Source organism: Lichenostomus cassidix, chromosome 2 (genome assembly GCF_008360975.1).
Source record: "Lichenostomus cassidix isolate B80296 chromosome 2, HeHo_3.0, whole genome shotgun sequence".
Lineage (NCBI taxonomy): Eukaryota > Metazoa > Chordata > Aves > Passeriformes > Meliphagidae > Lichenostomus > Lichenostomus cassidix.
The window spans coordinates 77,385,359-77,398,092 of NC_139482.1; positions in this window are offsets into that span (position 1 = coordinate 77,385,359).

Consider the following 12,734-nt stretch of genomic DNA (forward strand, 5'->3'; position numbering starts at 1 on the left):
TGCTCATTCATCCCTGCAGCCTTGCTCCCTGCTGTTCTCTCTGACACACGAGTACATGTGTGCACGCACCGGCGTGTTAGGGCACAGGGCGGGCTGGAGGATCCTGGGGAGCACAGGGGATCTCCAGGTGGGTGATGGCATGGCTCACTGCACTCCCCAGCCAGGAGCAGGGCAGCACGAGGACCCTGCAGCAAACCTCAACAAAGCCCAAAGCCTCATTGAACCTCCTTCAGCTCAGGAGCACAAGGGTCAGATGACCTTCTCATCTTCTGTTTGCAGGCTTTGGTCAGGGAGAGCATGAATAGCAGCATGTTGGAGGTGCCAAGGGGAGCTCCAGGAGGTCTTGCTCAGCAGCATCTAGACCTTGCCAAGGGCAGGAGACCTTTCCCAAGGTGTTTGGCTCCTTAATGTCTGAGGCTCCACTGGAGGCTTGCTGCTGGATTTTTCTCCAGTGATTTATAACTTTGTAGAGCTGATGACTTTTACAGGAAAGATAAAATCTTGCCTCTTGGAAACAATTGTTCCCTTTTTAAATTAAACATCTCCAAAGAGTGGTCTGGTAGAATGTTCACGTGTCAAATCACCAGAGTTATTGTAGGCCTGAATGACACAAAAGTACTGTTTTGGCTGTGGTGATAAAAGAAGCTACTTTGAAAAAATATGCATTACTAGTAAGATCTATACCTGACACTGAGTGCTTTGTCTGAAGCTTTCCACATGTAACAGAATTGGGAAACAGATTTGGGAAGGGAACAATCTTAATAGGTAGAAGTGACACAAGCCTGTAATAAAAATAATTACATGTATTTTACTGCTGATTATTTCTCTCTTGAAAGTGTGCTTTTTCACTAGCATCAGCAAGGCGTTCTAATTAGAAGTAAATAATAAAATCCGTTCCATTATTAATGCTGCTTTCAGGCAGGCATTTAATATACATTGAAATCTGATGGTCAGACTTCATTGGCATTATCAGTGCATCATTACTGGCTTAAATGCAATTACAGAGAGTTTCTGTCACCACAAGGTTTGCTCAGGAAATGTAGAGTTCTGACAAGGATACTTCAAGGTCTGCTAGGCATTTGAGATATGTTAATGTTTTTCACATGTCCTCAGTGGGGGGAAGAAAGGGCAGTATTACTGCGTGATCAGGAAAGCAACAGGAGCGTGACAAAGGCTCAGTAAGTCCAGTACATGAGCATGTACTTCTAGGAGGAATGTGACCACTGCACTGAGTTTGTACTTGAACAAAACCCTTGATGTGGGTACAGGCTGCAGCCAGCACAGACTGTGCAGAAGGTGAAGGGAAGGCCAAGAAGGCTGCTAGGGGTCCAGCTTTACTTAAGCAGTACCCTTGGTTTTCTTCTGGATTGTTTTTCTGGGCATTTTAAAGAATGCTTACCTTACATTCCCTGTGTATGACTGTGTTAACAGATCAGACCAGACGCTGCTGTGAATATTCAGTTACTCCAAATTGCTTGCTGATCTCTGTTAATCCCAAGCATGCTGACAGTGTATGTATCAAATGCATTTGTTCCCATTTCAGAAATGAGCAGAGCTTTTGCAATGCAATGCAGAATCTTAATGCTCCTAATAGGTTGATACAGCTCTTCTGGAAAGTACTGTCGAGTGTACATATAGGTGGCGAGATGGGGAAAAGCGTGTGTAGGTGCTCACATAGATACATAGGTGTACTGTTTTGTAAAAACACTGGGCTTAGAATGTGTTTACACTGCATCACATGCAGGTCCACATCTGTAGAAGAAATGGTGGACAGCAGTAGCCTACAGAAGTTTTTTAAGTGAAGGCTTTATTTTTCACTTATAGCATCATGCTGATACTAGATTAAAGCAAAACCCAAGGCCTTGGCTAAAGAAAACAGTCAGGTAGAGTAGTATTCAACAAGTGGTATTGGTAAGCTCCACAGATGCACTTTGAAAAGTCCTTGAACATTGCTACTTGAGTCAGTGCTGTTTGAATATGAAATCCTTAAATCTGACTCTCCACAAGCTGAACAAACAGCTTACTGTATCTTATGTCTTTAGAGCAGATTAGGCAGTTTGAAGTCGACAGAGATTCAGACTCCACAGAGATTCAGAGTTGCGGAAGTTCCCGAGTCATGCTTTTTTTTGGCGTAACTTTTAACCTGTGCACAACGTGATGTACTTATCAGTTTTAGTGTGGATGTTATGTAAACACTAAGCACCTTATCACATGTGGTTCAAGGTTGCAGTTACAAGCAGTGCTTCCTCTATTTATGTATGAAAATGGTGTCTTATTAGAAGTGAGCAATGGATTAGCAAACTAGGGACAAGCATTACCACAGTGATGCTTGTAAAACAAACTCATCTTTGAAGTGATAGCAGTGGGAAACAATAGCCAATTCTCTTTTGTCAAGAAATTTCTAAAGGGACAGTTGAATTTTTATAATGGAAGATGAAATTAACTTACAAGGAAACTGTTGGAACCTGGTTCCAGTTTTTTTTTTAACACTGGCAAGTGGGATCTTGAGATGTTAGGACCCATGAATTAATGGCACCAGACTTTGCCATGTGAAAGGGAATCCAGTCCACCTCTTTCCGTTACACAGCACAGGTTTTACCTCTGTTTTAAATTTGCATTTGGGATTATGTGTCACTGATCTAAATACACCAGTAGAAGCGTTACTTTGGAAACAGTGTCCTATAGCCTCCATAGGAGCTCAAGTGTGCAGGGATGTAAAGTAGCAGGTCCTGCATTTGCAACAAGACACAATGGAAGCAGATGAGTTACTGGCTGAGGTGACCCTTCTCCTCCCAGTCTTAGTCTCCAAGTTTTCTTCTTGGCAGGCAAAAGGAGCAATCGAGCACAAGTTGCATAAAGCGAAATAGCTACCCTCTGTATTTCCAGACTTACTTACTTACTGGTCCAAAATACACTTACTTTTTGGAACAGTTTGTGAGATGATGGAAAAGTGGCACTAAAATCTGGATGCTAAGCTAGTAGTTTCATCTACTCCTGTAATTAAGCTCTGAGCACTTGTAGCTTTGTTGAATCTCTTTTTTATTTGAAGCTAATTTAGTTTCCAATCTGGCAGGAACTGTCCCCTTAATGTTAGTTTTTTCTTTGCCCTCCTTGGCACAGTGCATGCTTTCCAGAGACCAGCATGTTCTTTCTGTCTGGGGAAGGCACCCCCACTATGCTGATGTACTTCTTGAATTATACAGCTACTACCAACATACACATCCCTAGAGTGAGTAACAGCTCTTTGCAGTACATGTGTAAATATTTACATCCATTTCCCTCCCACTTGGTAAAGCACTCCATTTTTGTACAGTACAAAGTGCTTTGTATACAGAAAAAAACACATTGTTTAGTTGGTAGGGTTTGTTTTGAGGGGGTGGTATGTTTATTTAACAGAAGGCCAAACGAGTTGTAGCATGCATTTTGTGGGGTAGTCCTGCTTTCATCCAGTTTCACAGCTGGGCCAGCAGATTTATGACGAGGTGATGGACTTCTCCAAGGTCAGACAGTGAATCAGTGGTTGGGTAGAACCTCAGGTCTTGCTGACTCCAGCACTTTGTTTAAAAGTTCCAGCACACAGCTCTGGCTTTGCAAATCACTGCAGCAAATAAACCAAACTTAACCTCAGCCCCACAGTTAATTTCAATAAACAAATTTTGTGGGGGCTGTTATGCTTATTTAAAATTAGCTTGATTGGTACTGATAGGCTCAGACCTGTCCTCACAGTGGGGGGAATTCTGGAAATTATTGTGGTGATTCTTTTTCACTCTTTGAAAAGGTTTGAATGCTTAAACCCACAAATTTAATGCAAGTGAATGTGTGCATCAGCTGCTGCTGTTTTATGTTTGTTGCAGAGCAGTAACTCATGAAGATCCTCATCCATTTGTTACACTACTGTACCAAGTAGGGCATAAAAGCAAAAGTGACAAATTTGTAGTGCCAGAACAATTGGAAAACTTATGGAAGGTTTTGCTGGCATCTCACTGTGTTGCAGTCAGGTGGGGTGAGCTGCAGCAGTGAGCATGGCTGGGGCTCCTGCAGCCAACCCTGGCAGCAGCTGTGCTTGTAAGGAGCAAGTGCCTCCCTGGCATTTTCCTTACAGGAACATGCAGTATGGCCACACATGTGGTCAGAGGGGCTGGCTCTTGCTCCTTGGGACTTGCAGGAGAGAGGTTTCTTAGGTTTGGAGCTCTCTCCAGGTTTTTTGTGCTTGCAATTTTAACTTTTTCCAGATTTATATAGATGGCAGGTTCCGGCTGTTGGCTTCAGCCAAGGGCATCACAGGATGCTTGGTGACAGAGGTGAGTTTGTGTATGCTATTTGCTAATTTCCAGTTATGAAACTTAAGAAGTGACCTGCATTTCTGTTAGACAAAAAAATTATGAGTCTACCACTGGCAAAACAATTAGTGTCTGTGTCAGCACAGGTTTGCCAGCAGCAGAGCATCTTGCTACATTGTCCTGACATGTCTGCTGAGTTTGGAGGCACCCGGAGTGGTGGGACTTCCATGGTTCGTCAGCATCAGTTCCTACTTCCTTCCTTTATGCTGCTTCATCTGAATTCATGCCTGGCTATCCGTGTCTGAATGTGCAAGGCCTCATGAATAAAGTCTGTAAAATATAGCAATGAAATTATTATGTAACTGTTTTGGTTTGGATTTTTTTCTTTACTTTCTCATCAAGCTGTATTTGAACAGGCATGTGGTTTAATTTAATTTTCTCATCAAAATGTGCTGTTGCCAACTTCAGGTTTTAAAACTTTCTTTTGTGATTGACTGCAGTATTCCTGGGGCACTTCTTTGTGATTTTTTTTTTCTTCTTTGTCTTCTAGATATGGATGGAAATGGATACATTCAATTCAGTTCTTTTGTGATAACTGAGTTTTGGCCTTGATTTGAATTCCTCTTATCACTTGTGTCTGCATGCAAAAGTTAGAGCATGTCAGGAAAGTAAGGTATGCTCTCACTATCTGTCAGATGCAAGGCAAAAATAAAATCTCCAGCTTTATGCATTTTATAGTAAATTAATGGAGATCTTATCGTTTGTTAGAGATGTATATTACTAACCTCAGCTGAAAACTTGATGTGTGGTAGGAAATCAAGCTAATACTTGCTCCATCTACTAAAAGGAGCAAGCACAGCAAGAGGCCAGGATAATGAGATGAGTATAAAGGGAGCAATGAATTTTACTATAGTTTTGAAAGCTCATTATGGAGCAACAGGTTTGTGAAGAGGCTTGGAAGAAAAGCCAGCTCTTGCTGTTGTAGTACAAATGGAGTTTGAACTTTCTTTTAAAAGATCTTGAGTCTGTTACAAATGTATTGAACTACATGGTAGTGGTAAGTGTCTGAGTTTTGGTCTCTGAGCTCATGGAAAACTTAGTTTCTGGGAGTATAAATTTAGTGTTAAAAGGCCTGTTATTCACTTCTTGGTTTGTGTTTGAAAGTAGGTCTGCAGGTCAAAAAGAAGAACAAACCCAAACCACCTCCAAACCGTGCTCTTTGCTTTTCTATTTTGTTTGAGAAGAATTACAACTTTTTTATTGTAAATAGTCTGAAACAGTTCTGTAACCATGGGAACATAAGTATTTTTCCTTAATAGAAAATACTAACAAATACACCCCATTACACTTTCCAGCTCCAAGTCAGTTTAGCAGCCATATGTGCAGCAGTTCTCTGGGCAGTACCTGCAGTGATTTTCACATGTGTGCGTTGGGTTTAGCCAGAGATCCTGTTGCCATCCCTGCAGGGTGGATGTAGCCTGAGGTTGGTGAGGTGAGCATCCAGCAGGGTGAAAGCTGTCTATCTGATGTGAGCACAGAGTGTGGTCGCTGGAATAACCAGAATCTGCACTCCTGGCAGTCTCTTCCCACTGGAAAGAAACATTTACTGGTTGCTGATCTGAATGCACTTCTTCGCCCAGCGATCTAGCGGGAGTGCTTGCCTGAACTTGTCCCAGCAGTATTATCTTCTGAGATCTTTAGACAAGGTGGTGGTGTCTTACTAACATTTAAAACTCCTTTGTGCTTTGGGAGCATGTCTTCTGCCCCTCCTACCTAGCATATTTTGTGCCTTGATAGCTTGAATTGTGGAATCTCTGTTTCTTGTGGTCAATATGCCATTCAAAGAATCTCCCTGTAATGTTATGCTCCAACAAGATGTCTCTCCACTGGTTCAAAACATCTTTCAGAGATCACTGAGTTGCCAAGGCTTTGTATTTGAACTCACATTTTGCACCATTGTTTAGGAATGAGGTTGTCTTTCACCCCTCCTTTTCTTCCCAGCACTTTCATTTTTCACTTTCTAGGAAGTGGGTTGTGCAAAGTCAAAATAAAAATCTCTGTGTGGGCACTGCTATCACTGTAACTTAGCTGATTAGCAGAGTGGTTTCACTGCAGTGGTGCAGTTGTATGAGGAGGACATGCTTCCAGTCAAGTGCTGATTTTCTGGGAGCAAAGCTGTTCTCAGTTTCTTCACAACTGGGCAGAAAAATTTCCTTTAAGTCCAAGGACCCCAGGCCAGTCAGCATGGTTTGTGTCTCAAATGCACATGGAAAAGGGTCAAGTGATTTCAGAAATAACTGATACAACTCTCTTGAAAGGGGTTTGACTTCAAGTTGCTGGTGCTGTAATAGAAGGAAAGACCTGTGGACTGCTGGAGCCTACAGAACCAAGGGAATAATTTTTGAGTTTTTTCTTTTGTGCATGTTTTAATTGGATTGAACTGTGCCCCAAGGGGCCTGGAAAAACATTTTGGCAGGTGCGCTAGCACTTCGCTACTGTGTGGACAGCCTGCTAACCCTGGAACAAGTAACCCCAGTAGCCCCATGAGCAAAAGAAAATTCACTGAAAAAGCACCATCAGTGTAATCATTCTGAGGTCAAGGGCCTCTGCTGGGAAAACCTCATATCTGTGATTCACAGGATGCATCAGCAGGATCTGGTGTAGACCTGTCTTAATGAGAGAAGCCTCTGGTGATGAGAAGTGAATTTGTGAGGAGACCAGTAGATGCTTGCTCTCCATCAGCAACCCCACTTATCTGGGTGCTTGAGTTATCTTGCAGGAGCAGGAGCAGATGGATGGGATCAAAATGAGTGCTGTTTCACCTTTGTTATTGACTGATGAGTTGTGTGCCTGCCCTGAACTTTCTTTGGCATATCCTCTCTGGAAGAGCATCCATGTTAAACCTTCCCCTCACCAACAGGCTTCTTCTGCACATAGCTGGGCTGCAAGCTCTGCTTGTCTGCCTGGGAACTTGAAGCAGTGTTTATGGATTCTCTCTTTTTGTGCAACATCTGATAAGGGGACCTATTTTGGTCTTGGTCAGATCAGTTAAATCAAACCCTATTAAAAATGATAATTGAAATCAGGTGCTCTAATTTAGATAGTGGTGGTAACCTGTATAGCTTGCTTTTAGGGATGTTATATTTCTTTCCAGCTGCTGTTGAATATTTGATATTAAGATTTTGGGCTCAACTTCCAGTACCTGAGTTTGAGCCTCTTCAAGCAATTTCCTTCTCTCAATGTTTCAGCTCCAAAGAAACTCAATTTGGTGCTTTGGAAAGTTCAAGTTATGCCTATGTGCTTTTTAAAAGTGGTCATTCTCCAGCTATGGGGAGAATGCTCTCCTGTGAGGTGTTTTTTCTTCTCACAGTATAGTAGTGTGTTTGCAGAGAAACACAAGATTGTGTATTTTCTGTTGAATCTGCAAAGCATGCAAGGCCTTGTAATGGTAGTATCCACAAATTTGTTGGTTTGACTGAACTTTTTCAGATGAATGAAGCCCAGAATTAAGAACTTCCAATACGGCAGTAGTTTTATATTCTTTATATACATATATACATATATATATATATATATTCTTTATATAATACAGGGATCTCATAAGAATAGCTTAACTTTTAAATTTTAATTTAAGATTAGTTTTTAAACCATACTAGAAAAAAATAGTACTTTCTTTTCAAGACTTGCCTGTCTTGAACTAAATGGAGCGTTGGGTGATTCTTCGTTTGTGCCTCTGTGGATGTAACTCATTGTTGGAGGTCTTTGTGGGCTTTGCCTTGTTAGTTGTGTCTTGTTTGTCAGAGTGTATGCTAACAAAAAAGTGTATGAAGATACTAGTATAAAGATTTCTACTTGAAGCCATGGTAATGCAGAATGACAAATAAATAATGGATCTTTTATTTGAATAGTAACAGTTATATATCTCTGAAAGGATGGAAATAGTATAACTCAGCAGACTTTTCTAGGAAATAATCTCTTTTACATAATAAATACTTCATATATGTTTGTGTTACAGGGTAAGGAAACTACTTTTAGAGCTGGTGTTGTGGTGTGTTTTGACAATGAAAGAGCTTGCAATACAAATGTTAAGGCTTTTTTTTTGTAGGATCACTCATTTTTCATGTTTTGCAGTTGATATAGAATCATTAAGTCACTTGTTATGTGTCATCTTGTGCAATATAGAGTCAGTTCTATATTGAATTACTGATTTGCGGCTTGGTTTGAAAGGGGCCTTAAAGATCCTGAGGTTCCATTTTCCATGCCATGGGGAGGGACACTTTCCACTAGACCAGGTTGCTCAGGGCCCCATCCAGTCTGATCTTGAGCACTTGCAGGGATGAGGCATCCACAGCTTCTCTGGAAAACCTGTCATGTCTGGTTACTTTTTTTTATAATCTGTGGATATGACATCTGGGACAGTAACTCTGAAGTCACTGATTACTGTGGTTTTCTTGTTAATGGGACTAATGACCATCAGTTAAGTGGGCTCAGTTCCATACCTTCAGGAGTGTTTGTGGCAATAAAATGACTTCAAATAAAATGCTTGTTGGCCATGTTTGTGTGTAGAAGTCCTGCTAATGGAATGCACTTTTTCCCCCCTTCTCCACCTTTTGTTCTAACTGTGGCAAGCTTAAACAATTACTCAAAGGCCCAAATCTGACCTTCAATCCACAGCACTTGACTTTTGACAAGACATGATGTCTCTTTTAGAATCCAACTGTGCTGCAAATGGTGGTGCAGTGGCAACCAGTCTTGCCCTGCTGTGTCCACAGATACACTTTACTCATTTGTTGCTTCATGAAACATCTTTATTGCTGAGGATGTGTTTCCATGATTGCCTTGATATTAGGCAAAACTACAGTCCTACAATCACACTTGAATTTGGGTATTAGATGGTACTTCTGTAACACCTTTATGGAACTGCCAAGATGTGCCCGTCCTATGATCTTTACTTTCCACACCACTGAGAGTGGATTTCCCTGCATGATGTAAAATGTGATGGGACATGATTGAAGCCATGGGCTTAATGGCTTTTGGATGATGACATTTGAAGTTGGGAGTCACACAGAACATCACTAAACTTGGGCTTTAAAAATCAGATGGGCAAGAGTTGCACAAGAAGTGCCTGTAGAGAAGTTTCTACTACTAGTTTAAGTTAATATTGTGAATAGCAAAAGGCAATATCCAAACGGATGGTTGCAAATGCAAGATGCTTTAGGGGGAAGGAAAGAGATTTGCAGTACTTCAAGGCTTAGACTTTGCTAAACAGAAACTGAATTTATGTATGTCTGTTTTTTTTCAATGTTACACAGCTGTTCAGATTGAAAGATCATAATGGTCTTTTTTGGTTCCTAATCTTTGGCTGTAGGATTGAAACATGCTCTTGTTTCTAGAAACTTCAGATTTAATCTGCCAGACTTTAGTTCCTTGCAAAAAAATCATGGCATTGTCAGAGCAGGAGAGAGCTTATGTGTGGAACCAAGTCACTGGATTTTGCCAGTCAGTGTAAGCCTAGGACTGAGCTCTGAAGCATACACAGGTGAGATAAAGCAGGTGAGAAAAATAATAAAATAATAGAATAATTTTGGTTGGGAAAGACCGCTAAGATTGTTCAGTCCAGCTGTTAACCCAGCACTGCCATTGCTTGAGTCATGTTAGATCAGTACTCTCAGGGTAAGGTGACATTAGCTCAGGCCCTGGGTAGCAAAACTAAATGGTTCTTTAACAGATCCTTTGTCTTCTAATCTGAAGCTGTTTGTTCTGTAGAAAGATTTTCAGTGTTACAGCTTGTATGCTGTACTGAACCTACGTTCAGGCAAATATACCCATCAGCTTGTAAGTTACATGGATAAAACCACTCAGACAAACTCTGCATTTTTTTTCTTCTACATACCTTGCAGTAGAACTTGCTTTCTTTCTAAAGAGAAGGAGGAAAAAAAAAGAGAAAATGAGAAAAATTAAAGTCCCTGCTCACCTTGCATTCCACCAGAAATCAAAATGAGCAACATAAGGAATTTTTCTGACTATTGGAAATTTATGGTGAATAATTCTAGCATTTAGAGAGATAGGGATGTAAAAAGCCAGGCAACCAATACAATCCCCAGTGTCCTTCAGTGCAGGGCATTATGACACTCACACCTGCCTGGGCTTATCTGCCATCAGTTCAGCTCCATCCTGGGTGGACATGCAGCTTCATTCCCTGTTCTCCAAGCCTGTTTCACATTCAGGCCCATGCACTGAAAGTGTCTGTTACAAAAAGAACAACTGGTTGGTGTCCTAACGGGGAGATTGCACCCTCAGCAAGATTGTGTATATATAAGCTGAACCTTTCTTGGGAGGTGAGAAGAGTCATGTCTTTAGGGGAAGAGAACATTGAAAAGACAGCCTTTTTTAGCTAGCAGAGGAGTTTTCCTCACTGATCTATAAGGCTGAATTCTGACATACGTATTTATCAGAAAACACAGTAAAATAAACTTCTTTGCGTAGCTGAGAGTAGCCTGGGAAGCTAATTAGAGGGCAACACTATTCATTAGTGCACGAGATTGCCATGTCCATGTGTCTCTCTCACAACCTTTCCTCCAATGCAAGCTATCAGAAAAAGTGGTCCAATTTTAATCTGTTTGTTCTAATCAGGGGTTTGTAACATGTTAAGGTAATTCACAGTATTTCACATTGGACTTCTGACTAGCCCTCATTTAAAAAAAAAAAAACATAGACTGGAGCTTTTACAGCTTCATGTGCTTGAGGTTTGTCAAAGTAAATTCAAAAACAAACTATATCCTTACAAAGACAGAAAAATACTGGTGTATTTTTCTTTGCAGCAACAGTTTGGGCTTTTCTTTTCAGGGCAATAAACATTATGGTTGTGTGTAAAGCTACCAAGTAATTCTCTCAGTATAAGACATCTTTGTTGTCTGTCTCCGTAATTCCGACACATATACTGAAGTACTGTCCTTATTTGGGGTGGAAAAAACAGTGCTGTGAATTGCTCGTTGCTGGTATCATGGGAACTAGTTGTAATTGAGCTTCTCCAACATACACCTACATGCTATCTGGTATGTGATCCAACTGTGGTTTTCAAATGTAAGCACAGGCAAGCTGTGGAAAATAAAATTGCACACACACCTTTTAATAAGCAGAGCCACCTTCATGTGTGTTCAGTATGCCCTTTTGCTTCTTGCAGGGCAGGAGTTTTATAGTTCAAATGCAAACCAGCCAGTTTATATGCTGATTTTATGGGAGTAACATATAGAAGAGACTCTCAAACTTTTACAGCCAAGAGCAACTTCTTTGCCTTATCTGTATATAGCACATGTTTTCACACATAAAGCAATATCCATGCCATGCAATAACATTTCTGACATGGCTTGGAAAAGTATTGCATCTCTTGACCCCTCCATCTGCCCGTATCTGTGGATTCATGTCCTGCAATGACCAACTGGTGCTCTTGGCTCCTCGGCAAGTTGTAGCAGTGCCTCTTACTTGCCTTTTTCTCCAAAGCCTGCCACAGGAGTATGGTCCAGACAAGCTATATTCAAACCTTCTATCATTCCTTTAAAAAAAAAAAAAGTTCAGATTTGGTATTTAACATCCATAGGCTTTTCACAAGTGCAATGAAAGGAGATTCTTACCTTCACAGTAAGAGAAAATGAACAGTATTATATGCAATATTATCTCTAAGGATGTAAGAAAAGGGAACTTGTAGAGACTCTTAAGACAGAGGAAAAGGTTTGTTAAGCTGTTCTGTGAATTCTTAGGCTCCTGGGCCTGGTATATTTGCTCATGCTCCTTGTAATAGTACCAAGCAAAAGAATATAACATTGTTTTTCCCAAAACTAGACATATTAAAATTTAGTAGTGTTTTCATATTTGTACTTAAAAAATCTCCAAGAGGTCTTCGTACCAGACACTGTAAAACTTTACAGCAAAGAGGTAGGGTTTTTTCCTAAAAAGGTTTCAGTCAAAGAAAGAGTTCACACTGGCATTCCTAACAATGTATGCTTTATTTGAGTAAAACCAAATTTACTAGTATATATTTGAGAGAGCCTAAGTAATTAGTACCTGACTATGTAACCTGTCTGAATAATGCTCTTGCAGCAGTGCAGGAATGCACTATGCCACTTCAGTCCAGGTTAGAAAGTGACTGTGCTGCTTGTAAATAAGCAATTTCTCTTTTTCACAGTCTAAAGTTGTAGATATTGAACTTGAGGATAAATGTGCATTCATGTCCTTTCCCTTATTTCTGCACCTTTTCAAAACAAGATACAGTTGCATTTCTTTTTAGTGAGTGTGTCACTTTTTTTTTTTCTTTTCTTTTTACTCCACTGCTTCCATTTCCCTTCACTATGGTTTCATGATGATTGAACCATAGTGAAATATTCAGCTGGTTTTGTTGATCTTAAATCAGAGCAGTTCTTGGGCAAGGGAGGTCTGGAAAACTTCAGTGAGTGCTGT